Source organism: Mus caroli, unplaced genomic scaffold, assembly GCF_978045245.1.
Source record: "Mus caroli unplaced genomic scaffold, Mus_caroli_1 scaffold_3, whole genome shotgun sequence".
NCBI classification, from domain to species: domain Eukaryota; kingdom Metazoa; phylum Chordata; class Mammalia; order Rodentia; family Muridae; genus Mus; species Mus caroli.
The window spans coordinates 60,273,223-60,300,340 of record NW_028227258.1 but is presented as its reverse complement, the minus strand read 5'-3'; positions in this window follow the sequence as shown (position 1 = coordinate 60,300,340).

Genomic DNA, 27,118 nt, shown 5'->3' with positions numbered 1-27,118 from the left:
AAGGATTTTGTTCAGCCTGGCATGCCATTTCTACTCTATGGCCAGCCCAGATTGCCTTGGAAAAGAACCTGGTCACATGAACTTGCTTGCAGGCTGGGAGGTCATAAATAAAAGATAATTATATGAGAACACAGAAACAGATCCAATGAGGAGCATGGGGGGCTAAGGGCACTTCCCCAGAGAGCAGGGTCCAGTCTGGTTTTGTTTAATGTCTTTGCTAAAGATTTGAAAGCAAGAACAAACAAATGTCAAGAAAAATGCACAAAGCCATTAGCTAGTGACAAGCACACATCACTAACAAGCTTGCTCAACAAGACTGAAGCAAGAGCATATGACCACTGGGAATAACCTAGGCCAAAGTAGCCTAGGATGATGAGTGGTTTTATATTAAAAACTTAGCCTTTCTTTGAAGGTGGGTCGAGAAAGGCTGGCTGTTGAATAGACAGGATAGGAAAGAAGAAAGACCAAAGTGATGGTGGGAAATAAATAATGCTTAATAACATTAATAACACTGTGTGGCAATTAGGAAAGTAAAGAACACAGGCGCTGTTCTGAGGTTTGTATATGCCATGTGGTTCAAGCCATGGGAAACGATAACAAGAAATTCACTGCAGGTGAAAGAAAAGGAAAGGAGTGTGCCATTGGGGCTTCGGATGTTTGTTCAGAATATTCAAGTCCTAAAGGAGGCAGTTCTGTGTATTCCTGAATCAAACTTCTAGAACATTACCATAGAGTACCACCTAGCACATTATCTCAGGAAGAGCAGACACCAGAGACTGGAGGACAGCTACAAGAAGCCCTGGAATTCTCAGTAAGTCCATAATTATTGAGTGAAAACGAGCTGAAGATTGCTGCTTAGGGCCCTTCCAGCTTTCAGATTTGTGGTCTCCATGAATGGAAGAAAAAGTCAGAGCCAGGAGCTTCTAAGTATTTAAGCAAATTGACAACTATCCCTGCCTCTCCTCTAGGTTGGCTTGCCTCATCTCTGCCTGGGCTAAGAGAAATGTGGTACATCCACTACCCGGTGTAGTTCTGCCACTTGTGTCTTACTTCAATAACTGCTCACCTGTTGTGGAGCTACTCCCTTCAAACATCTCATCCTGGAGAGACCCTGGAATCTCACCAAATGTAAGAGCCTTAGAAAGCTCAGAACAATCCACCGTTTACAAGGCCAATCCCTAAAGTTATGAAAACAGTAAATAATGACAGGCTAGAGGAGATACCAGGGGACTGCCTGTGTGTTGGGCAGGGCATTCTGGAATGCAACTCTCATGAGTCATCACCCATGTTGATGTGGCCCTTTTGATGATACAGCTGCTTTGCAGCCAACCGGGCCTCTTGTAAGTAATTCCAGTAAGTTCACTGATTCACTGACGTAGGCTTGAGCAGAGTTGTTTCTTTGGTCTGTAGACATGGTTCATATCTTCCCAGGAAAAAAAGTACACTTCGTCTACAATCAAACTTTGTGTTCTTCAGTCCATACTCATCCCACAGCACTCAGTTCTAACCAGGTCCCAGCTCAGATGCATGCATAACCTGCCCTTATCAAACTCGAAGCTCACAACTCAGAGAAAGCAGTCAAACAAAGCTCCCTTTTAAAATATCATCAGATGTAACATTTAATCTTCCTTGGCCTCAGATCCAGACTAGAGCCAGTCTCTAGACCTTCTAGACAAAGACTTGCAAAATTTTAATGGGCATAAGGTTTCTTGGGGGAGGAATTTCTACTAATTTTTCAGATCCAAGAGGTGCATATTTGAGGAAAAAATAAAAAAAGAGGCTTTGGATCAGCAGCATCTGAAGAAGAATTTTACTCCAGTAACAAGGCTGCTCTGGCAAAGGATCACATCCAAAGACCTTCTAGGCCTTTGTGATCTGTCTGGAATACAGACATGTCGTTAGTACATACCTTTAATCCCTCTGGCTGGAATACAGACACATCCTTGTCTGTATATATTTATCTCAACAATAAAGGTAGTTTTGGTTTGTAGAATGAAGCAGCCATGTTTGAAAGTGACATCTAATGGAGGGGCAGACAAAGCAATGAACCAGAGAAAGAGATAGGATGCACCCAACTCTCACAAGAACAGCACAATAAAGAGAGGCTAGTTAAGAGAACAGTGTGGGGCAAGAGGACTTAAGACAGCAGTGCATAGAGAGAAAGGAGGCAGTTTTTACCAGAACAGTTTTACAGAGACAGGTAGCAGAGAGAACAAACAAACTAGACATGACAACAGAACGAGCCAGAGAATAAGAAGGAGCCAGGAGATTAGAACATACTGCCAAAGTTAACATGAGATCAAGCAAAGCAATTCAATCAGAAGCTGAGAAAAGCCAGTTTGAATCAGTCAGTTTGGAGAAGAGCTTGGGCCAGAACAGCTGAGTTGAACCAGCCAGTGAAAGTTCAGAATGAGCTAGAAAGGGTACGTTTATTCAGCAGTAAGCTTCCAGACTGACAACATCATGCAGCAAATAAAAGTGACCTTCACAGGGCTGGAGAGATGGCTCAGTGGTTAAGAGCACTGACTGCTCTTCCAGAGGTCCTGAGTTCAATTCCCAGCAACCACGTGGTGTCTCACAACCATCTGTAATGAGATCTGATGCCCTCTTCTGGTGTGTCTGAAGATAGCTACTGTGTACTCATATAAATAAAATAAATAAGTGTATTTTTAAAAGTGGCCTTTACATCTAGTACCCAACAATAAAGTTACACTTACAAGAACCCAATAGAGCTTTCTGGAAAGATGAAGGCCATCCCTGGACTGCACTGACCTTGCCTCACATAGTTACTGCATACTATCATGACTTGAGAAAGAACTTTGACATTTTTATTTAAGTCAAATTTAAATAGCTGCCCTAGAGAAATTCATCTGGACATTACATTTCAAGAAGCATCTGTCTGGAGGATATCAGGTCATACACACTCTTCCTGAGAAGGCATCACTAACTCAGGGGTCTAGATCATAAAAGCACTACAGTTCAGCTATGTCTACAGCTGGCTTTACTGACAATAAATATTTCATTTAATTAATGGTTAGTATTTATTAAAAATTTTACTTTGCTTATAGAGATTGAAAGATAAATAATAAGTCATTTAAAGGGAAACATGGAAAGATTGCTTTTGAATTTTACTACCTGTATGGAGTTTTGACATATTATCAACTGCATTTATTTAAACATTTACCTGATTTTGACATATTGCATCACTACAATCAATATAATGATCATAAGCTATTCTCTTGAAGGGGTCCTCATTCCCCTTTGTGATTCTTTCTTATTATTATTCAACTAAGCCATCAACAAGTAACTACTGTCCTTTCTATTTTAATATATTGGTTTACATTTCATGGAATGTGAAATGAATGCAACATTACATACAGTATATTTACCTGGCTTCTTCTGTGTCTTCGGTATGTATGCATGTGTGTTCATGTATGTGTGCATGTGTATTTGTGTATGTGTATCCAGGTGTGTGATAATGTGTACACATGGAAGAACCAGAAGCAGACCCTGGGTATATTCATTTATTGCTCTCTGCATTTATTTATTACCATATGTATATAAATGTATGTGGTATTCTGTGTGCCTGTGAGGTGTACCTATGTACAGATGTGCAAAAACGAGAATTACACATCAATTGTCTTCCTCTCTCACTCTTTCCTATTGCCTTGAGACAGGGTCTCTTGGTGATATGGAAGATCACCATTTCCAAGGATAGACTAGCAAGCCAGTAAGCTCTCAGAATCTGCTATTTTCAGTCCCTAATGTAGGTGTTGTGGGCATGCACAGCCATGCACAGCCATGCAAAGCCATGCATAGCCATGCATAGCCATGCATAGCCTTTGATATGTGTGCTAGAGAATCAGATCCTTATCAAGCACTCTTACTCACTGAGCTATTACCCCAGTCCCTCCACCTTACTTTTGTGATCCAGGGTCTCATTGAACCTAGACTCTAATATGGCAGGTTCCTAAAGGAATACTTCTGCTTCTGTCTCTTAGCACTGGGATTACAGATCTGTGCCACCATGTCTAGATTTTGAAGAGAGTACTAATATCTGAATTCTTTTTATCCACTACTATTCTCAAACTCATCAATATTTGTCTATGCACATGTAGCTCATTCTTTTTTATTGATGAGAAATATGCCATAGTTTGTTCACTTCTTTACCTGCTAATGGACAGTTTAGTTATTTCCATTTAAGGCTAGTACAAATATTGTTGTTGTGAATATTTGTCAGCAGGCTTTTGTATTGACACAGGCTTTTTATTTCTCTTGAGTAAATAGTATGAGTAGAATAGATAGATGCCATGAGAACATATTTTTACGTCTTTGAAAAACTGCTGGAAACCAGGTATGACACCACACACCTATAATTCCTGTGCTTGAGAAGCGGGACAGCAGTGTCAGGAATGCAGGGTCACTGTAAGCCACATAGTGAGGCTGATGTCAGCTTGGGCAATCCCACATCAATTTCTACAAATAGAAATCTAATAGGATTTTGATCGTGTTTGCTTTGAATCATTGGATTTTTTTTTTTTTTTTGAGAAAACTACTATCTTAATGACACAGGGTCTTCTGGTCCATGAAGGTGGTATCTCTCTGTATTTATCTCTTCATTTTTTCTCTCAGCAATGGTTTTTAACTTTGGGTGTATATATATTGACCTCTTGTCCTAGTTAGGGTTTTAGTTCTGTGAACAGACACCGTAACCAAGGTAACTATCATAAGGACAACAGTTAATTGGGACTGGCTTACAGGTTCAGAGGTTCAGTCCATTATCATCAAGGTGGGAGTATGGTGGTGCCCAGGCAGGCATGGTACAGGAGGAGGTGAGAGTTCTACATCTTCATCTACAGGCCAGTAGGAGACAGCTGACTCTCACATGGTCAGGCAGAGCGTCTTAAAGCCGATACCCACAGTCATACACTTCCTTCAACAAGGCCACGTCTCCAAATAGTGCCACTCCCTGGACCAAGCATATTCAAACTACCACACCTCTTCATCTCTAAAATGGTTTTATTTTACCACAAGTGGCAATTTTACTTGTTAATTACTGTGATACATTTAATCTTTATATTACTATGCAATCCTCCATCTTTGCTAATGTCATGAATTTTAGTATATTCTATATGGATTTCATTAGACGTTTTGCAAAGGCAGCCAAAACATCTTCAGATAAAGACAGTTATACTTGCTATATATATATATATATATATATATATATATATATATATGTTCTTTTTTTAATTTCTTCTCCTTGTTTTGCCTTTGTCAGAATTTGAGTCCACTGATGACTGGAAGCAGTGAAACTAGACGCCTTCACTTCACTTCTCATCCTAAAAGAAAACATTAATTTTCCGGGTTTTCATAAAAATCCCTGAGAGCTAAGGAAGTTCCATTTTGTTCCTAGATGCTGCGATGACATGATATGGGGAATGCATTCTATGTTTCATTGAATATTTCCTCTTCATCAAATTGAAATAACTATTGATTTTCTTTTGGAGGCCATTAATATGGTAAACTCATTGTTATTTCAAATATTAAACCAACATTAAATTCCTGAGGTAAAACATACATATTCAGATTTGAGTGTCCTTTTATGTTGAACTCACATTATAACAACAACAACAACAACAATAATAATAATAATAATTTTAATGAGGAATATTAGTGTATAGGTTACTTTCAGTGTTACTATCGAGTTTAGATATTGTGTTAATGATTTCTTGTTTCTGTAACAAAATGCCTGACAAGAGTGAACCTACAGGAAGAAGAGTTTGTCCTGGCTTACAGTTTGAAGAGATCCAGTCTCTCCTCGTAGGGGAAAGCATGGCAGCAGAAGTGGGAGGCAGCTGCCAACATTGTATTGGCAGTCAGGAAGCAGAGTATGATCAGGAAAGGAGCTAGTCTATAAACCTCAAGGCCCACCTCCAATGACACTCAGCAAGACTCTTACTTCCTAACAGCTCCAGAGCCTCCCCAAACAGTCTACAAGCTGAGACTACAAAGGTACAAGCCTACGGGGAACAGTTCACGTTGAAACTATGAGAGTTATCAAGACAATATGATGCTGGGTTTGAGAGATGGCTCAGCTGTGAAGATCACTAGCTATATTCTTAAAGAGGACACAGGTTCAATTCCTGGCTTCCATATTGCAATCTTCTGTATCTCCAGTTTCAAGGGATCTGATGCCTTCTTCTAGCTTCTATGGGCACCAGGTACACATATGGTATGCACACATCTATACAGGCAAAACACATGAAATAAACATATAATTATTTTAAAGGATATTATGATGCTTATAGGATAATTTATTGAATATTCTCTTCGCTTCAATTTTCTGAAAAGTGTATATAGGTTTAGTATGACTCCTTTAAATGTTTGACAGAATCCCCCTTAGTGAATCATTATGTCCTTAACTTTGCCTTCTGAAAAGTTTTACTACCGATTTAATTTCTTTAATACATTATTAAATTATCACTTTCTTCTTCAATAAGTTTTAATAGTCTACACATTAGTTACTCCTTCCTTTACTGTCATAAAATATCTTGTCAAAAGCAACTTAAGGACGAAAATAATTAATTTAGTCTTGATTTCCGAGTACAATCAGAAGGAGCTGGCACTCAAACTTCTCCCCTATCAGGATGGATGCTTTCCTCAGGTTGTAAGTCAAAGGTGGCATGATTGTGTACACTTTTAATTCTAGCCCTCAGAAGGCTGAGGCAGGTGACTATGTGTTTCAGTCCTCACTAGCTTCAGGAGAGCCAAGGCAACATAGTGAGATCCTGTCTTAACCACCTCCCCAAAGAGGAGGAAAAAACTGTGAGGCAAAATAGACCCTTCCATCATGAAGTTGTTATTGTTAGTGTATTTTATTACAACAACAGGAACACAAGCCATCCTAGAATTTTACCTTTGAAACACATAAACATTTTACATTAGAAAGATCCTCTCTAAAAGGATGCAGGATGTTTCATGACAGTCATCCAAACAAAAAGGCTACACAAGGATACTGTCATACAACAGCCTCCCTGTATCAATGAGAACTAACAACATGGCCTCTTTCTGCACACAATAAAGTGTATCTCCAACACTGAAAACACACAAACACAAAAAAGAAGGAGCTGGCACAGTATCTACAGCTGGAAAACAGAAAAACGAACATTCAACTTGCCTTCTCCTTTCTATTTTTTCCTTTATTTTGTTAATTAGTTTCTTTTTCTTCTTATATATAGTACACGCCAAGCATAGTAGTTGGGGAATCCTCCTCCCTCCATGCCTCTCAATCCCTGTCTCCATCTCCCCTCTTTCCCAGATCCACTCTTCCTCCATTTCCCTTCAGAAAAGAAGAGACCTCACAGGAATAACAACCAAACAAGTTACAATAAGACTAGTTACATACCACATATCAAGGCTGGATGAGGCAACCCACTAGGAAGAAAAGAGCCTCAAAAGCAAGCAAAAGAGTCAGAGAGCCCCATTCCCACCAGGAGCTCTTGTGTTAGGAGTCCCACAAGAACACCACACTACATTGCCACCATAACATATGCAGAGGACCTAGCTCAGAAGCATATAGGCTCATTGGTTGGTGCTTCAGTCTCTGTGAGCCCCTATGAGATCTGGTTAGTTGATTCTGTGGACTGTGTTCTCCTAGTGTCTATTATCCCTTTGACTTCTACAGTCTTTCTTCCTCCTCTACTTCTTCTTCTTCCTCTTCCTCTTCCATGGTCAGAACCCCATCTGCTACAATAGTATCACACATGGTGAGCAGGTCTTCCCATCTCAATCAACATCATCTAGCTATTCCATCACGAAAGCTTAAATCTTGAGTCCTAGGTGACTCTAGGTCATTCACATTTAAAAGGATTAATCATCCCAGTTTGTACCTACCTTACCAAATATATGTTCACTGCAATCAATTTGTATTTCTCATTGGATAGCTGATCAAAAGGTATCTTTATTACATTTCTAAAATATTGACGAATCTTGTGATATATTCTTTGTCATTCCTGATATTAGTAATTGTGTGTTCTCAGATTCCTGATTGGCTGGTTAGAATTTTATCATTTTTTAAAGTTGTCTTCTTTCTTAGACTTGAAAACCAACAACATTTCCACTAGATAAACAAAAATCTTCAAGTGCTTGGAGCATCTGCCAGACTAAACTCTCTGATTTTTCATGTTTATGCTTTTCCACCCTTTCCTTGCAAGACTTCTGCAAAGGTAGATACAACAAATTATAAGAATTTTTGTTTTGTTTATTTATTTATATGTATGGGTGCTCATATGCATATATGTAGATGTACCAAGTGTGTGCATTTGGTGCCTTCAGAAGCCAAGAGGGTGTCAATCCCCCTGAAACTGAAGTTATAGAGAATTGTTCACCATTATATGGATACTAGGAATCAAACCTGGGTCCTCTTCATATAGCAAGTGCTGTTTACCACTGAGCCACCTCCCCAGTTCCCAGACACTTTTTAAACCTACACTAGTTTAGTGTATTTTACCTATACTAAACTTCATACACTCCTTTATCGACAACTTTCTATTACATAGCACTTTCCAGTATAGGACTACTCAAAAAAAAATATTTCTATCAACATCACCTTTCAGTTCTGCTTGACCAAGTCCACCGGAAGTGGTTGATGTATGAAAATATAAAACATTTCTCAGAACTACAGCCACAGAAAAGTAAAAAAGTCAGTTGCAAGAGAATAAAAACTGAAGAAGAACCCATATTGTCATGCGGTTATAATTTTGTGACCTGTTGTATAGGACTACAGCTTATTACGAAAGAAATAGCAGACATAGAATGTTTTTAAATTTTATTTTAATTTATGGATATTATTGTTTTGCCTGCATCTGTGTATGTACACAATACACTTGCCCATCGGATCCCCTGGAATTGGGGTTATGGAAGGCTGTGGGCCACCATGTGGGAATTGAACTCCAGTCCTCTGCAGAAATCACTGCTCTTAACCACTGCAATCTCCAGCCATAGTAGGAATTTCTTTTTTTTTTTAATTGTTAATTTATTCCCTTTATATTCCAATACCAGCTCCCCCTATTCTCCCAGCATTCCCTCACTCAGAACTCCTCCCATCCCCATTCCTTCCTCCTCTTCTCCCTTTGAGAAGGAAGAACTCCCCTCTAGGTATCACCTCAGCACTGGTGACCAAGAAAAGATGAGAAAGAACTAAAAGTAGGTCATAGAAGCTGAAATCTGTCATGTAGGCAATAAAGGTCTTTTTAATCAGAAGTTGTGAATATCAATTGTATTTTTTTTCCTAAAAGTCCTCTCTGGAATAAGATGGGGCTTGGATAGGCTACACTGAGAGGACTGTGTGGGAAGATACTGAGATGACTCAGATCTGGACCACAGAGGCAGCAGTGGAATGTGAATAGTATAAAATAAAGGAAAGAAAGGGGCTTAGAGGCTCCTTCATTGTTTTTCTGTTGCTGGCAGAATGTCACAGGACTGCATAAACATATTCAATCAAACCTATATCAAATATATCCCCTAATTAAATTTCTACTTACTAGACCCCCAAATCCTCATAGCCATATCAGTCATCAATTATGAGGGTAAGTGGAAAGGATACATTAAAGTGAGTGCATACTGCAGTTTTATCTCACTAATAAATTCTGCAGAATCATTTCAGCATGAGAACATACTTCTGGGTTTATTCCCAGGCCAATCAACACAAAAGATTTATACTACAGAAAGGCTCTACAGATATGAGTCAGAAGCATTATGGGAAATTCACCTGTGTAGAGCCCTACAGTCACTTTCTAACCATCCTCTCCACATCCACTCTTTTCTCACCACTGTCCATCCATTTTCTGCAGGCATCCAAAAGAGGCAAAAAGATGAAGCAAGTGAATAACATTTGTAGGGCGGCAGAACAACAACAAAATCTATCTACCTCCCTACACAGAGGCAAATATTTGGCAATCATCCAAGGTCAGGCATGCATCTATAGGAGAATAGGGATCTGTAAAATACCAAGATCAAGAAGGGATACTTTGAGAAGGCAAGATCACACACGAGTGACAGACCCAACAAGCATCATCACACTAGAGACTGAAGCAGCCTCGTGACTGTGGACTAAACTCCAACCCCATTTTCCACCACCCTGAATTTCATCCCTTCTGCCAAGGGACTCACATATCCACTTCTGCAAGCTAGTATAGCCCTTACAGTTTCAGATCCAACTGCACTCACGGAAGCATTCCCATCAATTGGCTGTGCCACTCTCCACCATGATTCAAGGCTGTCTTGCCCATCAGAAACCTGCCTAGAGATTTTATAGATTAGGCCCCTATGCATCTTATGGCATACCCATAGGCACCTCCTATGAAAGACCTGACATAGATCCAAATGTACTTCCTGATACAGTCCTTTACCCAATCCTGTTCCACTGCAGCTTGGAGGCAGCCTAGGCACCAAAAGAGCACCCCCATATATCCAGCAGAAGGATGCTCAGGAACTTACGGACTCATGATTCACTGTGCCTCTATAGTAAGCTTTCCAACCATGGATATGCTTATTAACCTGGGGATAGCCATGAGACTTGTCATCCTGTTTGACTATGGTTCAGGAGGTAACAGCATTAATCCAGAGACTAAGAAGGGGTTGGAGAGAAGGGAGCGGTTACCTACAAAAACAAGACAAACTAACAAAAACTAATCTATAAATATGGAAGAAGCAAGCAATCCTTCAAACACAAACACAACAATACAACGTTACACAAATTGTGAAAAACAAGTTAGGCATGATTCAAGCAAAGAAAGTTGATAAATCTTCAGGAAAACAAACAAACCTCAAGGAAATGGAAATCTAGAAACTGTTTGACAAAGAATGCAGAACACTTGCCTTATGCACAATATCTCAACGAAACACAGGATGTCAGAAACAGATAAAATAAAACAAAATAGGGGTGATGGGCTGGAGAGATGGCTCAGTGATTAAGAGCACTGACTGCTCTTCCAGAGGTCCTGAGTTCAATTCCCAGCAACCACATGGTGGCTCACAACCATCTGTAATGGGATCCAATGCCCTCTTCTGGTGTGTCTGAAGACAGCAACAGTGTACTCACATACATAAAATAAATAAATACATCTTTTTTAAAAATAGGGAAAAGAACAAATGAGTAAAAGCTTACCAAGGAAATAATAAATTTAAAAAAAGGCAAAAGAAATCCTGAAGCTAAAAATATCCTGACTGAAATGAAAAATCCAACAGAGATCTTCAACAGCAGACTGTCAGACAAAAGGACACATCAACCACTCAAGGACAAATCATTTGAGATTTCCAATTAGAGGGATGAAAAGAATAAGCCTATATAAGGTCCTTGACACTATCAATGAGCCATTGTATACACTGAACAAGTTCCAGGAGTGTAGAATGGCCAAGTGGTGGAGAGCTTAAATACTGACTGAAATTTTACCATGTATAAGGAGGGTAATTAAGACCCAGATCTGTGATGCCAAGGGAATTCTAAATAGGCTCATCATCAAAATATCACCTCTGAGACACAATCAAATTGTCAAAAGCCAAGGTAAAAAAGAACTTTGAGAGCAACAAGAAAAAATTGCTCACTAGGAAGTAACTTGTTGTAAAACTATCAGCAGATTGCCCAGCACAAACCCTGCAGGTCAGGATAGAGTGGAACAACATAGTCAAAGAAGTAAACCCTACCAATTATGGAGTCTAGAAGCAGGAGAGAGAAAGACTTTTCTCAAATACTTGTTTACATAGAATTTGAGGGAGTACCCCCAAGGGTTTATGTTGAAAATTAATCTCTATTATAAATTATTTAGAGTGTGAAAATGGCTGGGTGGTGGTGGTGGCACGCTCCTTTAATCCCACCCCTTAGGACCAGAGGCAGGGGCATCTCTGAGTTCCAGGCCAGCCAGGGATACATAGAGAAACTCTGTCTGAAAAAAATAAAGAGAGGGTGGGTGGGTGGGGAGACAGAAAGAGAGAAGGAAAGAAAGAAAGAGGGAGGGGGAGAGGGAGGGAGGGGAAGGGGAAGAGAAGGGGGAGGGGAGAGAAGAGGAAAAACAAAAGAAGAGAAGAGTGTGAATAACGGGTATTACAGAGAGAGTGCTTGGAGGCTCATCATGGAGAAGCCTCGATGACCGAGTATCTGTGACTATGTAAACAGATCTGAGAAGACACATAAGCACATGTATGATGCTTTCCCGTTGTTATGTGATGTCCTGCATCACTTTGAGACTCAGGTTAATAAATATGTTATCAGATGGTGCCCTATAGTGTTGGGACAGAGTTGTGAGCCAAAACAAACGATTTTCTTTACAACACACGTGGTTTGTGATACCGTCTAATTGGCAACAACCAAACAAAAGTCCTACACTGATATGAAATGAAAACATTGCTAACAATGAGCATCTGAAATGTGAGAGTGTGTCCTGGGAACTGAGTTATGAGCAGATGAGAGTCTGGAGGGGGCTTGAGAATGCCTACAGTGCTGCAAGTGGGCGTTCCTGACAGTACTGAGAGCTCAACTATAAGGGAGCTGGGGAACTAGGCTCAGAAATAAAAGGATTATATTGGAAGGTAACTAAAGGCTCTTGGCTCATTATCTGAAAAATGTGGCTGAATTGAATCCATGTCTAAGACTTTATAAAAAGCTGAAGTTATGAATGATGGTATCTGGTGTTGGAGATTTACAAACAATGCACTCAGAGCGAAGCATGGTGTTACTGGCTACTTCTAACAACATTTACAATGATATTCATGGGCAAAACGGAAGCAAAGAGATGGCTTGGCCAGGGAAGGCAGAAAGACCAAGCATGTAAAGGGAAGGCTAGGAAGATAAGCAGAAATGTTTGCCAGTCATCTGAGCAGTAAGTAAAAGGCTTCAACAGTGTCTCAGAAACCTCTCAGGGAGTCACAGGAATCACAAGTCCAGAGGGCCCCAGGATACACTCTGCATACCTGCTGGCCAGAAATACCACACTCTTTACATCCCTTTGTTCAACTGATAAAGCTCTCTTGACTGGTAAAGCCATAGACAGGGTTAGAGCTCCAGCAGAAAGCCTCCAGTGGACTGAAGTCTAAAGAAGCTATGAGTTGCTGTAAGAACCTCAGAAATAGACTTAGAAATCATGCAACACTTATCATGGAAAGAGACAGACAACAGACAAAAGCCACCCAGTCAGAAAACTCATAGGCACTCTCGCATGATATGTGTAGAAGATGCTGGACTTGGAAGTGTATGAGTTCTTTTGAGTTTTCTTTATTTGAGCTGGTTAGTCTTTTATACTTGCTTCTTTCTCCCTTCTGGATGGAAATGTGTATCCTGTGCCAGCTGCACCATTTAGATTGAAAGTGCATTATTTGTTTTGATATAAGCTTGCAATTGCAGGCAGTCTGTCTTAAATCTCATAAACCTTGGGAGTTTGGAATTTTGAATTACTGGTAGGATGAATAAGGAAGGTGGGGATGTTGGAGATAGAATAATTACATGTTCCCATGTGAGATGGACATAAACAATGGAGGTCCTGGGCAAAATGCCTGGTTTGAACTATGGCTTGAGCATGCCCCCACCAAGGGTTCATGTGTTGAATGTAGTATCTACTGAGATATGATGGGGATAGAAACATCATCTCTCAATATTTGAGCCTTTGGAGAATGTGGACTCTATGATGTCATCAACATGGCACCCTCAAGGACAAACAATCATGAACACTCCAGAACTCTGGGTTTCCCTTTTCCTCATGGCCTTTAGCCACTGGCCCACAGGATGGAGAGAGCAGAAGAGGGCAAGCAGGGTTTGGATGGCTGTGAGTATGACTGAAAGGACCACCAGGAGTCTGCTTCTGAGAGACAGCTCACCTTATTGTTCTGGGGGTAGGGTATATTAGGGCTCTTAGGATTACCAGTGGGAGGGGATGATTGATCCCAATCTTCCTCCTCCCAATATTATATGGGAGGAGGAAGAGTAGGACTTTTGTGCTGAGTCACGCACTGCTTGAGGAAGCTAGGCACAGGGTCATCCTCCAAGTAAGGTTAGGTATCTAGACTCAGAGACACTCTCCAAACAAGCTCAGGCAGGCAAGAGGAAGTCTCACTGAGAAAAAGAGTCCTCCATTTTTCATCAAGCTCCCCCAGAGCTGTCTGGACATGGTGGACTGTGACTTTAATAGCAGGGTTCTCCAACAGCCAGTCATCACTATCAGCCTTTGGATAAGAACCATGAGCTCAAATAGCTTGTAATAGCAACAGATCAAATACACCAGACAAATAAAAGCTGAGAATCAAAGTGTTCATAGAGATCACACTTGTCTTATAAAAATATCTTTTCCCCCTCTCTCCTTCATCTTGAGGATTTCATGGATCCCAGGCCAGCCTCCCACTCAATATGTAACTGAAGAGGACCTCAGACTTCTGCTTTCCTGCCTCTGCATCCCAAGTTCTGGGATTATAGGCCTGTACCACCATGCCTGGTTTATGTGATGTTAGGAATTGAACCCAGAGACTCATGTAAGTGAAACAGGCAATCAACTGAGCTGCAGACTCAGCAGATACATATAAAACATTCTACAGAGAAGTCTTGAAATTACTGTAAAAGTCACTAATTGTACCAGAGGCAGAGACCCACCGCCAAACATTAGTTGGATCTCGGGGAACCCTGTGGAAGAGGAGCAGAATTATAGGAGTCAGAGGAGTTGAGGACAAAAACAACCCACATAATCAACTAAGGAGGCCTCATAGACACTCGCAGAGACTGAAGACAGCATGAGTCTGAGCTAGATCGTCTGCATGCACATTGTGATTGTGCGCATTGGTGTTCCTGTCAATCTCCTAACAGGGAGTGGAGGAGTCTCCGACTCTTTTGTCTGCTCCTGGGACCCTTTTCCTCCTACTGGGTTGCCTCATCCAGCCTTGCTATAGAAGTATGTGTCCAATCTTATGGTAACTTGTTATGCCATGTTAGGTGTATATCCCTGGGAGGTCTGTTCTTTTCTGAAGGGAAATAGAGGAATGAATCTAGGGGAAAGATGGAAGGATGGCAGAGGGGAGGATGAGAGGAATAGAAGGAGGGAGCAATTTTCTAAATTCACTAACTAACATGAAATTGTATGATAAAGGTAAGTATATAACAAAATTCAGAATGTTCTGATACCAGCAGGATAATTTATAATTAATTAGCCTTAGTACAAAATTTAAATGAAAGACACTAAAACTAAGTATGTCTGTAGTTATTTACTAATGGATATCTAGTACAGAAAAATGTACATTATAACATCGATAATATAAAGCAGTAGTAAAGTTATTATTTTGTATATCATTGAATTTAAGTTGCTGTCAATTTAAGTAAACAGTTTTAGATGTCTTGTGTAAGCCTCATATACTCACACATGCATACAAAAAAAAAATCTAAAGTAGATACACAAAATAGCAGTAAAAAGGACGGGATGAAGAGCACAGAACTATCCCATCCTCAAATCAGAATTCCAAGGAAATCAGCAGTGGAGAAGGAAGAGACAAAGCAGCCATAAAACAATCAGAAAATAACTAACAAAACAACAATACAAGTCCTTGCCAGGAAATAACCAATCTAAAAGAAAATCAAGGAGTTGGAGAGATGGGTTGGTGATTAAGAATGCTCTGTGATTTTCCAGAAGACAAGAGGTCAGTCCTCAGTGCCCACTAGGATGGCTCATAACCACTTGTAACTCCACCTCCAGGGGTCCATTGCCCTCTGCTGGCCTCCACAGGTACACACACAATACTGACTCACAATAGAGAGGAAGTAAGTCTTTTTAAAAGGCACTTAGAATGTCACTTAGAATGTCAAACAAGCCAAGAAAGTACCCTCCCCTCACCATGGTGTAGTTAAACTCTGAGCACACAAGACAAAGAAAAAAATGTTGAAATCTGAGGCATAAAGGCAAAGACAGGAAAATAACCGATTTCTCAGAATAAACTTTAAAATCCAAAGGGGTATGGAATAATTTATTTCAGGCTCTAAAGGATGATAAACATCACTCCAGATTACTGTCTTCAGCAAACCTATCTTTCATAATTGAAGGAGAAAGAAAAACTTGGCATGATAAATAAAAACCAAAGGGATACATGAGCATTGAGCCAGCATTATGGAAGATGCTTGGGAATCCTACATTCTGAAGAGAGATAAACACATCTTGGCTGTCACAGGTAAAAATAAACCATTCTAGAATAATAATTTGCAATGGAGATTAGAAACGAATGTGCCGACAGTTGCAAAACAGAAAAGTAATAGGAAGTAATACAAACTTTTTAATAATACTTCTGAATATTAATAGCCTCAGCTCTCTGGCCAAAAGATGTTGACTTGCACATTAGTTTAAAAATCAGGACACATCTGTTTACTGCTCACAGGAAACACACTCCACTGGAAAAGATAAATACAGCCATAAGTGTAAGGATGTAAAAGGACATTCTAAGCTGTGATGGATATTGATTGTCAATTTGGTGGAGGTTTAGAAAAGCAAGCAAAAGCAGGAACACTAATATCTGACAAAATAGATGTTGAACCAAACTCACTCAGAAACAGAGAAGATAGGCACTCCATGTAGATGAAGCAAGCAAGCCATGAAGAGCATATTACAATTCTAAATAATGTATGCAGCCTCGACTCTAGCACACCCATTTTCATAAAACAAACACCACTGTGTATAAAGGCATAGCCTGACCTCAACACAACAGTATGAGACTTCAGTACTCTGCTCTCACCAAAACAGGTGATCATTCAGACACCCCCCCAAAAAAATAAATCAAGAAGCATAAGATTAAATAGCTTTATACATCTCTGAATGTGTGACTCATACTTACAATCCCAGTACTTCAGGGTGGGGAATAGAGGTATTGGGATTAGGAGTTCAAGGCTATATCCTCAGCTACACTTTTAAGTTCAAAGACTCTGTATCTCAAATATAAATAAATCTTAGAGATCAAATGGACTTACCTGACATCTACAGAATACCAATCACTGCAGAATATCCACTCTTGGCAATCAATAGACATTCATAGCACAAGCTCTTGGAAAAACAAGAATAGGACAAACCCAAAATCAAGAGATGAAAAAATAAAATAAAGTCAGGACAAAAACTAATGAAATGACAAAGGAGGAATATGATGAATCAATGAAGGGACAATTTGATTCTTTGAATAGATACACAAGATTTACAAGCTCTGAGGCAAGCCAGTTTAAAAAAAAAAAAGACATGACCTAAATTAATAAAGTTAAAGAAGAAAAGACAATATCACAAGTACCAATGAAAATCGGGAGACCATTAAGACATATTTCTAAAACCTGTATTTCAATAAGTTGGAAAATCTAGAAAACATGGATAATTTCTAACCCCACATTATCTACTGTGCTGACTAGTTTAATGTCATTTTGACACAGGACACAGGTTAGAGCCGTTGGAGCTATGGGAATCTCAAATGAAAAATCCCTCCATAAAACAGGGCTGTAGGCAAGCCTATAGAGCATTTTCTTAGTTAATGATTGATAGGAGAGCCTAGCTCATTGTGGGTGGTGTGACTCCTGGACTGGCAGTTCTGAGTTCTACAAGAAAACAGGCTGAGCAAGCCATGAGAATAAGCCAATATTGGGGACTGGGGAGATGGCTCAGTGGTGAAGAACACTGACTGCTCTTTCAGACGTCCTGAGTTCAATTTCCAGCAACCACATGGTGGCTCATAACCATCTGTAATGACAGTAAGCCAATATTCCTCCATGGCCTGTACATCAGCTCCTGCCTCTAGGTTCCTGCCCTGTTTGGGTTCCTGTCCTGACTTCCTTCACTGATGGACTACAATGTGGAAGTGTAAGCAAAGTAAACCCTTTCCTTCCCAACTTGCTTTTGATCGTGGTGTTTCATCACAGCAATAAGACACCTAACAAAATTTAATCAGGGTATAAACAACTTAAATAGATCTATAATAAATAATGAAACTGAACCAGTAACAAAATGTCTCTCAACTAAAAACACCATCATGGCTGGAGAGATGGCTCAGTGGCTAACAGTATTTGTTGCTCTTCCAAATGACCCAAGTTCGGTTCCTGACACCCATGTCAGATGACTCACAACTGGCTGCAATTATTCAGGAGAGCCAATGCCCTCTTCTGGCATATACACTTCTGGCTACATACTCAAGACAGTAGTCAACATACCACAAGCACCCGAACTTCCACATTTACTGCTGCAGTGTTCACAGTGGCCAATGTCAATGTGTCAATGGTCCTAGGTACCCAGCACTAACGAATGGAAGAAAAAAAAACTGAGTCATATATATATACATAATGGAGCTTTGTCTCACCACAAAGAAAGATGAAATATAGCATTTGATGAATGTAATTTGTAGTCATCACATTAAGTGAAATAGACATTTACATTAAGTGAATATTATTATTATTCAAAATAATAAATGTTGCATGCATTCCTCCCATTTTTAGATCCTAGATATGGGTCTAAATAATATATCATATATTATATATATATATAGTATTTGTACGTAATATATTACATATATAAGTGAATATTATATATAATATACAAATGACATGAAATTGCTCATAAATAACCAAGAACTGACTAGTGGGGTTGCTTGGAATTAAAAAGCAGAAAAGAGACTGGGAGAAGAAAGGAGACCAGCAAGGTAGCGGGTGGGAAACAAAGAAATGGATGTGATTAAAATGTATAGCTGAGTTTCTGAAATTATCTTTATAATCTAGTACTATGTATAATGAATATACATCAGCAAAAATAAATAGAAACATAATGGTTCAATTATGGGAAACAAAGACTTAAGATTTTCCCTACTGTCATTCCCCGGCATGCAAGCATCAAATTAGTGTGTCTTTGTAGTCTTTTATGTTAGAAGGTTAATTTTTTTAAATTGCTATTTGAGCTGTCGGATTTTGGCTTAGAATTAGAATCAAATTCCCAACAATTTCTGAATTGCCTTTAAGCATACTCATGCCACTTTGCATTATAAATTTATGTGAAGTGGTGTTCTCAGCATATTAAAAAATCAAAATATCAATCACTCTGAAAAATGTTGACAATTTCATATGTCCTCCAGTATCAAATTCTCAGTCAAGATTTAATCTTTCCCATAAAAATAAACAATCACATTAATCTCATTAATATACAAATTTGTTTTTATCTTTAATAAATTCTATAATTTATGTATACCAAAAACTGTTTTAAAACAAATTTCTTTATCAATAAATATTTTATTTATCTACCTAGTATATATATATATATATATATATATATGTTTATATCTTGAGTTATATAAAATCTTAGACAACTGGTAATATATAGCAAGACCGTACTTCTAAAATCACCATACACTTTGGTTTTAGGACACAGAGAAATTAAGCTAGAATTGAACTGAAAGCTTCCTCCCCTCTGGCTAGCATAGTTCTGGACTGGACTGTCCAGGCTGCTGCGGGGTGGAGGGAAGGCTATCAATAGGCTAACCCCACTGTAGACTCAGGATAATGCCATACCAACCTTCCAAGAAAGATATGGCCTCTAATGTAACAGTGGCTGGACTGTTGTGGGTGCAACCAACTATTTTTCTGGTTGGAGCTGAAGCTTACTCCACAGGAGAGAGTTTCTGACTGGCACTGTTAATTTGCTCAAAGGACTATATCTGGGGAGGACACAGGCCCTAGGGGAAATACATTACAGTTGTTTTGTTAAGCAGTTGTTTTGTTAAGTAGACATGATGCCAAAGATCCATATATATATATATATATATATATATATATATATATATATATATATATGCCCATAGACGTGTGTTGCTATCAGCCTTAGTCATATTTATTACGCAGTAGGCAGCAATTAATACAGAGACTCACAGCTAGTCAAAATTCTAAAAATTTTAAGCAAGTGCCTATTAACTGCTTAGTCTTAAATGGGATCTCTGTCTCAAACCCCCACCCCCCAAGATCCAGGGAACATCAAGGAAGAAAGGGAAGAAATAAGATTCCAAAGATGGGGAGAAGTTTTATTAAATGCTGCCTACTGCATATCACATGGCCGCTGCAATCATGAACTTGCAGCAGCTATGTTTACTTGTTCAAAACTGGAACCACATTGACCCTTTCAACATTCTATTAAGGACAAAATAAGGCTCTTTAGGAGTTCTACCTCTACTTGAGAAATTATTGTGTGGCCAGAGGAAGAGAATGTATTTTCCTTACTGGCATAGCAGCCAAGTTGCCCCTACTTCAGTAAACAATCCCTCACCCCTGCTCATACAGGAAGCCCTAACTAGGGGCTAGCTGGAAGGAAAGGGCTCAGCACAGCAGGGACAAGAGAGAACAATGGAAGGGTAAGCTTATTAAAATATATTCTATACATGTGTAAAACTGTAAAAACCATATACATGGACAAAATTGACAAAAGTAATTGTTAAAATGTAAAGTAAGATAATATCTTGGGCAAATAGGTCTTTGAGTGGAACAGCTTAAGACGCCTCACTCTAAGAATGCTATTTTAGATTTAAGGACACAAGGCCTTACCGTTAAACACATAAAGAAGCTGAAAATGACTTTGCAGAGAACAGAATAACAATGTAAAGATGTGAATGCACATATAGGTTGGACAATACAGGAATATAAAGGGGAATTATTCGATTGACCTACACGGTGGAAAGCTGGGTAGCTAGCAATGGCTATCTGCATGCTACAGTATCGGAGGACTCAGAAAGTACTGAGAGTTTCTTTCCTTGCCAAGAAACTGGAGGCTTCAGCACAAAGGGAACCAATGAAGCCTCCACATGCAAAGCTGAGTGTCCCCTGCAGTCACAGCATGAGGTGCTTTGAAAGATGGGATAAGCAAGAGTCTGATGCCCATGGATCTTGGCATCAGCAGCAGACACTACCTGGCATTCTCTCTTCCACTTTTATTCTATGTGGCCTTCGGTCTATTGGTTGGTTCAGCCCACATTCAGAGCATATCCTACCCATCAGTTGGTCTCCTTCATGTCAATCCTTTCCAGTAATATCTTCAAGATGCACTCAGAAATGTGTTTTACCAATCCATTAGGCATATATGGATCCAGAAAGTTAACAAATTAACACAGAGCAGGAATGACTATGTGTACATCACACAAAATGGACTTGAAGTAAAAAAAAAAAAAAAAAAGTAACAAAGAAGATGATTGTCCAGTGAAAGGGGCACTTCGTCAAGAGACAGTAGCGCCGGGCGTGGTGGCGCATGCCTTTAATCCCAGCACTCGGGAGGCAGAGGCAGGCGGATTTCTGAGTTCGAGGCCAGCCTGGTCTACAAAGTGAGTGCCAGGACAGCCAGGGCTACACAGAGAAACCCTGTCTCGAAAAACCAAAAAAAAAAAAAAAAAGAGACAGTAGCAGTATATGCACCTGAATATATGAATCAGGTATGAAGTGGCCAAGGGAGCAGTAGATATAGCAATGCAAGAACAGTCTTGACAGAGCATATAGAACATCCAGACAAGAGCAATGCGGCAAGCTTGAGCAACACTGTAGCCTAAGCTGATCTGAGTGACAAACACAGTCATCCGAGACAGCCACAGAGGGCACATTATTTTCAAGAACTTACAAAACATCACCCAGAATAGAATTTGTTACTCTACAAAACCAATTCATGAATGAAAGAGAGCTGGAACTATATTGAGCATGTTTCCCCACCATGATAATATGGAACTAGGAAGTTAGAACAGTGATAAAATTGTAAAACTCACAGATGTGAGGAAATAAAAAACTACACTTGATTTTAAAATACATAGCAAAATGTTTTTAAACTGTGGTACTAGCTACTATCATTAAAGTAGACACAAAGACTTTGGACTAGAAAAGAAAGCCCAGATATAAATTCACAATTTTGTTATCGGCTGATCTCTCGCAAGAATGCCAACCAACCAAGAGCATGCAATGAAGGAAAAGCAATCTCTCTAATAAATAATGTTGGGGAACATGGATGTCCTCATCAGAAGACAAATTGCAGCCTTATTTCACACCATATACTAGAATCAATTCAAAACAGATGAGAGACTTACATGTGACACTACGACAAGAAAAGTTCCCCAATATTGGTTTAGGAAATAATTTTTATATGAGTCCCAAAAGCACAAGCAGAAATAGACAAGCAGGATTGTATCAACCCAAGAGCCTCAGCAAAGTAAATGAAATAACAAGATAAACACACAACCTTAGGGATGGAGAAAAATATTCCTGAGCTATACACATGACATAGGGTTAGTGCCCATACTACGTGGGTAACACAAACGAATAACAAAACAAATAACTATTATAAAATGAGTTATGGGCACACATTTCCCAAAATGAGCATACAAACATCTAAGTGGATACAAGAATGTGCCTGGCATTAGTCAACAGAGAGTTGCAAACTGTACCACAGTGACATGTTACACTGGTGAAGATTAGAAAGCTATTATTAGAAAGATAACATGCTGGTATATGGAGAAAGGGAAAGCCTTGTATATGTTGTAATTAGTACAGCTGCTATGAGATCTTCAAAGACTTAAAAAAAATAGAGCTTTCTCATAATTTATCAATCTAATATGTGGGTGTATATTCAAAATAAAGAGATCAGCACTTCAGGAAGACATCTCCACACTCACATTCATTGCAGCATTATTCAGACTAGTCAAGATATGGTAACAGCCTATGCTTTGTGTTTGTTGGTAGGTAAATCAATTAAAATATTGCAAATACATACAGACACATACATGGATATACAAATGCACCAAACGCAGACAGAATGACATAAGCATCATTTAGCTTGAATGAGAAGGAAGTCTTACCACTTGTGGTAAAATGGATGAACCAGGCCATTGTGTTAATGAACTAAATTGGGTACAAGAAGACAGATACCACATCACTTAATTTCTGTGTGGAATCTTAGAGATGTCCTATAATCTAGCAATCTAATTTGTAGGTATATATTCATAAGAAAGAGATCAGTATTCCTAGAGGACATCTCCCCACTCGTGTTCATTGCAACATTATTTAGACTAGTCAAGATATGTATCAACTTATGCTATGTGTTATTCAGATTAGTCACAATATGCTATCAACTTATGCTATGTGTTTGTGGGTGGGTAACACCACCCACTCAGGAGCACGGAAGAGAGCTTTGCTTATTGGGACCTGGGATTGGGAAATTGAGATGTTATTGAAAAATCATAGGCTTTTTTATGGAAGATGTGCAAGTTCTGGTAGCTATGGTTAACAGTATAGAGCTGTATATAAGTCTGCTGTGAGATATATAAATATATATATATGTGTGTGTGTGTGTGTGTGTGTGTGTGTGTGTGTGTGTGACATAGAGTGACATAAGTCAGGCCAGTCCCAAACTGTTAATCCTCCAGCATCGTCCTCTGGAATACTGGGATTTGAGGTATATACCTTCATTCCTGGCTTCTCTAGTTTCCAGAGTTGTTTTGAAGACAGAATGAGGTTATTTAAGAGGAAGCACTGTATAATACAAAAGTTTAGACAGTTGTTACTGATTGTTTTGTCTTCCTATGCTTCTTTCTCCTCTCTGAGCCTGAAAACTCCCCTGCACCATAAGCGAAGGCCCAGAGGTTCTTAGGTACACATTCACCTTGTTTTCCTAGCACCCTTTTTATAAGTCTGGACAGGCTCCTTGTCTCTGGCCAAGAGCTGGGCCAGACTCGGTTTGCTTAACACAGGCCCTGGAACACAGTATGTAACACAACAAATATTTTCTGCTGAATAGACCTGAGGGCTATAGATGAGGAACATGATGCCTGAAACAGTGGAATGGATAAGTCAGACATCTCTTTCCCAACTAAGTTTTAATCTTTCCTTTCCTGTTGTTCTGATAAGATATACTGACAAAAGCAACAAACAAGAAAGGGTTTATTTTAGCTCATGATTCCAGGTGACTGTTCATCATGCTGGATAAGTCAAGGCATCAGGAGCTTGAAGTAGTCATTACTTCAAAACTCAAAATAAAGGATCACTGACTGCATGCATGCTGGTGTTTATCTGACGTTCTCTACTTTACAGTCTAGGATTCGCTGCCTAAGGAATGGTGCCACCCACAGTGGGCAGGGTTTTTTCACCTCAGGTAATAAAGTCAAGATAGTCAAGACATGTCCAGAAGTTCATTTCCCAGGTGATTCTAACTTCTGTTAAGTTGACAGTTAATTCAAACGTTTACAGATAGATGCTGTTAGCACCCATTATCCTTCTCCTAACACATTAAAAACCATGGTAACAACAATAGCAATGATATTTAGCTTTTTGTTGTGTCAAAAAATGCCTGAAAAAAAGTCAATTTGTAACAAGGAAACTTATTTTGGCTCATAGCTTCAGCCTATAGTTGTCTGACTCAGTTGTGTTTGTGTCTGTGTGGAAGTAGCACATCATGACAGAAGCACTTGATGGCAAAGTTTGTTTGCCTTATGATGGACAAGGGACAGGTATAGGGGAGGAAAGGAAAAAGGAAGAGCAAATAGCATGCTGGGATCTCCACTTACCCTTTACGAGTATGTCTCCAGTGACTCAGCTTTTTCCTCATCTCCTAAGTTCCTGCCACCTTCCCATAGCTCTAAGCCTTCAACACATGAATTTGAGGACCCATTTAAGAGACAGTGACAAGGCATAAGTTGTTCTGAAAACTCAGTGAGTCGGGACTCTTTTCTCTGAAAACTGCTTTCTTGGAAGTGACTGGGGAAGTTGAAGTTGAAGCTCTTTTTGTCTTTCAAGTCACCAATTCATGCTCCAGCAAAATTAATTGTGGTGGTTTCTTGGCTCTTTGCAGGACCACTGAGTGGACTGTGCCCCAGACTGGGCTATGCAGGCAGCCATTATCCCCAGAAGTAAGGACAAATGGGAGCTAGAGAAAGGATTGGATATTCTGAGTCTTGCTGCTTGGCCTCTGGATTTGGAGTGAGGTAGGGTGGAGAGAGAGCCACTCCCCACTTTGCTGAACCCAGATGGTGGGTCCGTGAGAAACACTTAATTGCCCACAGAGAGGACATACAACATTGGCAGAAGATGCAAGCTAATCAGAAGCAGCCCCCAACCTCCTCCCTTCTCCCTGCTGTAAATTCAGCTTGATGGGTACAAGAAGAAATTCTAGCACTCCCCAGAGCGCCTAGAATCACCAGCCAGGATGACAGCCTCAATTATGAGTTATTCAGAAGCAACCCAGAATTTTTAATTTGGAAGATAAGAAGGTCCAGCCTTGCATGGCCAGGCCCCTCCAGGAACTGTTACCTAGATAAGCTTTCTTTACTTCCAGCCAGAAACCATTCTTCCTTCATGTTAATAGCCTTCATGCAGGGGATGTCAACAAGAAAAAAATAGCAGGGAGAGGAAGGTGGGAAGAAGGTTCGGTTGGTTACTTGATCACCCTGTGGGCATAAGGACCTGAGTTCAGATTCCCTGAACCCACATAAAGAGCCAGGAATGGTGACACACTTCTGTAACCCTGGCACTGAGGAAATGAAGACAGACAGATCCCTAGAGATGCCTTAGTCAGCCTGCCTGCCAATCCGTGTACTTCCCATTCAGTAAAAGATCCTGTCTTGGTAAATAAGGAGATAAGGGGGACAGCTATAAAGAGCTTGATTTCTGGCCTTCACATACATATATGCACAGGTGTGCGCATGTGCACACACACACACACACACACACACACACACATACTACATGGAAAAAAAGAAAAAACAAGAGTGGCTAGAGACAACCCAGCCTTGGAGACATAAACGAATTTAAGTACCAGTGAAATAATTTAGGTCTCGTCGTTCCACTAAGCATCACTGTCATATAATACATATGTGACCTCAGGAAAAACAAACACTATGAGTCTCACTAGTGCCTCCCTGACAGTATGCTACACATGAACATATGAAATGGCAGGAGCTCCCTCAAGGATGGATAAATGGTAGACCTTTTCTCTCCCAAGCTGATGGGGTCACTGAGACCAAATATTAGAATCTGTGTTCTAGCCCTTCTCTCTCTCAAGCTATTGTGCCATGGAGAGGTTTTCCTCGAGCTTGTTCACTCCTTAGCTGCTCTGGTTTGCATCAATTCTACTAGTCTTGCTAGCCCTATGTTTTTTACTGTATAGTCCTTAAGATCTATTCTTCATTAACTGCTGGCACAAACTAATAGCCTGAAATTGTCATTAATACAACTTCAAAACATATAACAGAAAGACAACATGACCACTCATAACACGGTGACGTATGAAGATTAGCCAGGATGGTTGCTAGCAAGGACATTGATGCCATGGTAGACTTTGCAATGCCAGGTGAGCTTCTGAAACACTTGACATGTAAACTTTCAGCTATAACAGAACCATATTTGAATACACTGTTCTATGAGACATAACAGCTGACAGGTGTTTTTAGAACCCACTGCCCTTGAGACTCAGTAATGATTTTACTCTTCTAGCAGTATAGGTAGAAAGAAATGAATTTAGAGGCCTCTCCCTCCAATCTCTCATAGCATTCTGGCTTCCCAATACCAAAAGCTAACAATTTGCATCCACTCTGTTAGCATCTCTTAACCATGTTTACTCAAAAGTGAGATAGGTCTTTGAAGGCTGGACCAGTAGGAATGGGGTGAGAAGGAAATACCCCATTTTTTTCTCTTTGGCTAAGCCACTAGCTTCCATGTTTCTTTTATGTTAAAATGTCCCCACCCTTGCAAGTGGGACATGAAATGTTCCAGCACACTCCAGAGGCAGTAACTCAGGTGAGACTTACTGGACCTTCTGTAACAATGGTGAGAGCTTGGCTGTGGTGGGGACTGCATCAGAGTCAATCCGATGTTGGAGTCCAGGGAGTGAGGTTCTAGTCCAGTCCCAGCTTCACAGGCTGTGGGCTATGGGAGGCATCCCTGTCCACCATCAGGGGTCCACTAGTTCCTTAACTGGAACAACCAGGGGGAAGAGAGGAGCCTGAGCATTCTAAGAAAGTGTGAAAAATGTACACAGCCACTAGGTGTCAGCATGCAGAAAGACAGCAGGCTCTCAGGACACAAAGGACTCGCAAGTATTTTGGCTTCTGGTATGTTCAGGTTTAGCCCTAGAAG